Consider the following 4,996-nt stretch of genomic DNA (forward strand, 5'->3'; position numbering starts at 1 on the left):
CCAGGCTCCATTATGTATCAAAGATCTCATAGTTCCATATAATCCCAACAGAGCTCTTTGCTCTCAGACTGCAGGTCTAATCATGTTTCCCAGAGTCTCTAAGAGTCCAATGGGAGGCAGAGCATTTGGCTATCAGGCCCCTCTGCTATGGAATCAGCTCCCAGTTTGGGTTCAGGAGACAAAAACCCTATCTATATTTAAGAAAAAGCTTTAAACCTTCCTTTTGATAAATCTTAAGGCAGATTTATACTCACACGACATCTGCATGCAGTTGGCTATGGCGTAGCTGATGCTGGTGAGTTTGCTCTCACACTCGAGCGTAGGGGGTGCATGTCGTGGTGTTGTGTTGCAGTTTTTCCTCCTAATCTGAAGGTGGCAGCAGGGGTGGTATTGGCCAGTAAACTCACCAGGCCAGAGTTCTTTTGATGGTTCACTTCAGTTACGATATGTATTTTCTGTTTTAAAACAACAATGGCGTCCAGTATGGTTCAGTGTCTCTATTAGCTTGTGGAAGAAAACGAAGAAATAATTAAATCAGCCTCTCATCAACTTGATCGACTGGTTATTATTTTTAAAAACGGTGATTACCACACAAATTCAGTGAGAAGATCCAGATATCCAGAAACTCGTAATCTCAAACTGACCAATCACAAGGAGTACTTCTATGTAACCGTCTGCGTAGCAGGAGTGCACGTCAAGCCTCTGCAGAGCTACACAGCGCCTACGGTGGTGACACAGAAGCTGCGTGAGTATAAATCTGCCTTTATAGTAAGGGGTGGTTATCCATCCTTTAGTTATGCTGCCATAGTCGTAGACAGCTGAGGGACATCCCATGATGCACATATGCACATATGACAGTATCAGCATCAGCAGAAACAAATGTGAGTTTCATATCCTGTTGGTGTTATTTCTGGGGTACATTGTGGCACAAGGGAACATCCAGATGGACCCAGCCAAGGTTCCTGCTGTCACCTCCTGGCCTGTTCCTGAAACAGCTCAAGCATTTCCTGCAGAATTATCAATTTTTACTGTTGCTTCATCTGCAACTACAGCTCCATGGCTACCCCTCTCACCGCCCTGACTTCCTGCAAAGTGCTCTTTTAGTGGCTGCAGCAGCCTTCCAGACCCTCAAAAATCGGTTCACCACATCGCCTGTTCTGCAGTTAGCTGATCCTGGATGACAGTTTGTGCTTGAGTTGGATGCCTCAGACATTGGGGTGGGGACCATCTTGTCACAGCGCTCTGGCACTGACCAAAACTCCATCCCTGGCGCCATTAGTTGGAGGGCACCAAGGAGCATTTTCTTGTGTGGACAGATCACAAAAACTTAGTATATACACTCAGCTGAGAGACTGAACTCTTGTCAGGTCAGCTGGTCCCTGTTCTTTGTCCATTTCAACTTCACCCTCTCTTACCATCCAGGGTCCCACAATGCCAAGTCCAATGCCCTTTCTCGCCAGTTCAAGAGGACAAAGGGGTTCTGATGTTGGACCTGAGCCTGTCCTCCCTACATCCTGTCTTGTTGCCTGATTAACCCAGAACATGGAGGAGAGGGTATGTATAGCTATAGAAGGACAACCTGGTCCCAGCTCCTGTCTAACTCCTTTTTTATTCCTCCAGCCTTGAGATCAGATCTGCTACTATGGGCCTGGTCCTCCAAACTCTCCTGCATGCCCTCCTCATATGTTTCTGGTGGCTCACCTTGCAGGAGGACATCCAGGAATTCATCAAAGCCTGCCCAACGTGCAGTTAACACAAGACTGCCCACTGACCTCCTGCTGGGTTGTGTTGACTTCTTCCTGTTCCTCACTGCCCGTGGTCACACATATCCTTGCACTTTGTAACTGGCCTTCCCACTTCTGATAGCCACACTGCCATCCTGACCATCATGGACCACTTCAGTAAGACAGCCCGTGTGCCTCTGTCCAAGCTCCCCACTGCTAAAGATACTGCCCAGTTGGTTTTACACCATGTATCCATGCACTACCTTCCTGTTGATGTGGTGTCAGACCAAGGTCCTCCGTTTTTTTATGTTTTGGAGGGAATTCTGCAGTCTGCTGGGTGCCACCCCCAGTCTGTCCTCTGGATTCCACCCCCAAACCAATGTGTCATAATGCAGAAAAAATTACAGACCCAAGGAGCAGACGCAAGCCACAGTTATAGCGCTAGATGAACATTTATTTTGACCCAGCTGGCAGGCACAGCAAAGGGGTGGAGGTGGAGGTGATCACTACATGGTTCGGTTCTGCCTAGAAGTAGAGTCAGAGTTAAATAAATCTAAAGAAAAGAGCACCAACAGTCAGAAACTTTGAATAATGAACCAGTCCTACTTTGGTCTTAGAGGATCCATCGCAGAGGGATAAGTGGCCAACCAGCAGGTGAAAAAAGCAAGCACTATCCATCCAGGAAGTGGAGGCAGGACATGACAGACGAAGGCAGGAAGAAGAAGGTGTAGATGGGTGTGGGCAGATAATGGCAAGCAAAGCAAAGCGCTCCACAGCAACAGGCAGGCAGCAGATTCCCGGGAGCTGTCCCAAGCAGTGTAGGAGAGAAGACGATCTGGCAAGGAACTGCTGCACCCTGCAGCTTAATAAACCAGCCTCCTGATTTCCAGATCTCAGTCAGCTGTAAGGGGGAAGATCCAGGCAGGCTGACGTTCTGCCACACTCTTTCCAGCAAGATTCCCAGCTTAGCCAACCACCCTATGACACAATGGACAGTCTGAGCATATGAACCAAGAACTGGAAACTGCCCTGTGACACATGGCCTCTCAGAACCCCTCTTCCTGGTCTTCACAACTACTGTGGGTTGAGTTTGCTAACAACTCCCTTGCCTGCTCTGCTACCGGCCTCTCTCCATATAAGTGTACATATGGCTATCAACCACCTCTGTTCCCTACCCAGGAGGCGGAGCCAAAGTTTCCTGTCCATCAATATAAGCCTTCATCCATCACTGCTGCAGGGCATGGCTCCAAGCTCCCGCCACCCTCCTTCATTCTGTGGGTTGCTATGCTGCCACTGCCAACCGTCACTGTACAACTGCAACAACTTACCAAGTGGGTCAGTGAGTGTGGCTCTCCACCCAATACTTACCACTTCGGGTGGAGTCCAAAAAGATGGCACCAAAGTTCATCTGGCCTTTCACCATTCAGAGAGTCATCATTTCAGTGGCAGTCTGGTGAAAGCCCCTGCATTCCATGAGGGTTCACCCTACCTTCCATGTCTCAAAGATTAAACCGGTCCATACCAGTCCTTTGCTCCCTACTGCACCACCTCCTCCCCCTCCTTCCACCTGCTGGGAAGCAGAAGATGAGCAGGTGCTTCTATCACTTGCTCATTATCTTCAATCAAGCCACTATGTATGCAGCTTCATTCCACTCACTCTTTGCCAGATTCTCTTTCCATTAACGCCTTACTCCAGCACTTTTTCTCAGACTGCTCTCCTGGAATCTACCCGACTTGCTTTCAACCATTGCGTTCATGTCTCAGCCCCGGTCTGGATCTGCACCCAGCTCTCACCTGAACCACTGTACAGAAGAACATCCATCCAAAGTGGGTTTAGTGAGTTTGTGCTTTTTCTCCTCCACTTGTAGAGCCTTTTGAGAACACTTGGAGATCATGTGTCTCTTGCAGTTCCTGCCTACACTGTTGGTCCAGTGGTTACCTGTTTAACCTGCCTAAATAAAGACTATTTAAATAAGATTAGTTTGTGCTGCTATTGGGTCCACTCCACACCATTTCCATTTTCTTTTATTGGTGCTTATATGATAGAAATCATCTCATTAAGAAAACTTTATATGTGAATAAGAGTGTGAGGCATGTTTTAACTAGAAAACACATGAAATGATAGTACATAAAGATTATTTCCGTTGTGTAACTTAACCTTCATATCCTGAAGCTTTCTCTAGAAGTAAGTGAATGTCACATACATGTGAAAGAAATTAAACATGAACAAGAATGTCACGGATAAGATGGTTTACGGCTCATTAGTCAAATCTCTTTAGATTTGAACATATTCATCATTATCGTCTTTCTTAGATTAGACCAGCCAACAGCTTTATGCTGTAGCATGACCTCCCACTCAGCATGCAACCCGCCACCCCCACCCATCCCTTATTATTTGGATGCAAACTGGATGGAATTTTTAAAAAATGCGACGGTGACGGTTTATTGAAGGAAAATTTACTTGAGGAAAATTGAACAAATACTTCTGATGAAGTTATCTAATCAAAGGGTTGCGTAAAAAGGAGAAATTGTGAAAGAAAAAAAACTTTATGTGCCCGAAAGCATAAATTTATTAGGATATCTTATGTTACTGTCAGCTCTAAATACTAGAAAACACAACCCGGCACTTTGTTGGGGAGGATGTTGTTGATCACCTCATCAGAGAAAAATGATAAACGGTATGAGAGTTCTGGAGAAAAATCAGCCCTGTGACTCATAACATTTTCTTTCAGTAATATCAAACATTATGCAACATGGTGAGCGTGGATGTGTGTTCCCAGGCCCTGTCAAAGGAAAACCAGCCAACACACCAGCTCAACCGTTCACACACACACATTCCTCTGCTTCCTAAACTGGGATAAACTCCTGGACTTTAATCACTCTGGGTCAAACCCCCCAGTTCTGTGGACAACAAAGTGTGTTTGGATTGTTGGGTGAGAAGGTCAGCAAACAGACTGGGATTTACCACCAACAGTCTGCTGATGCTCCAAACCAGTCAGACCACGTTTGTTTGTTAATAAACACTTTACCAAAACAACAATGACTGAAGAGCTTTAATTAAAAGTTTTAATTTGATTTGTATTAAACCAAATGAAGAAAAAAATTCCCACATGGCTTCATCGTCTCATCAGCTCAGGATTTTCCGGTTTGTAGGAATGAAACTGGACTGGATTAAATTAACTGGACTCAAGTGGTTTGTATTTATACTGTAGGTATCCTTTTTTTCTTTAATTGAGATCTATGGTCTTTAGAGAAACACCATATAACTTTCT

The 4,996-nt window shown here is 45.5% G+C and overlaps 1 long non-coding RNA gene across 1 annotated transcript; it reads right to left on the bottom strand.

Moving 5' to 3' along the window:
- Nucleotides 1-2,160: 2,160 nt before the first annotated feature.
- LOC121638460 lies at nt 2,161-3,531 on the bottom strand. The gene is made up of 3 exons (XR_006010022.1): nt 3,093-3,531; nt 2,331-2,702; nt 2,161-2,249 (listed from the first exon to the last, which is right to left on the bottom strand). It is a non-coding gene; the product is annotated as an uncharacterized LOC121638460 (long non-coding RNA).
- Nucleotides 3,532-4,996: the final 1,465 nt, after the last annotated feature.

The sequence above is a fragment of the Melanotaenia boesemani genome, chromosome 4 (genome assembly GCF_017639745.1).
Source record: "Melanotaenia boesemani isolate fMelBoe1 chromosome 4, fMelBoe1.pri, whole genome shotgun sequence".
In the NCBI taxonomy this organism is placed as follows: Eukaryota; Metazoa; Chordata; class Actinopteri; order Atheriniformes; family Melanotaeniidae; genus Melanotaenia; species Melanotaenia boesemani.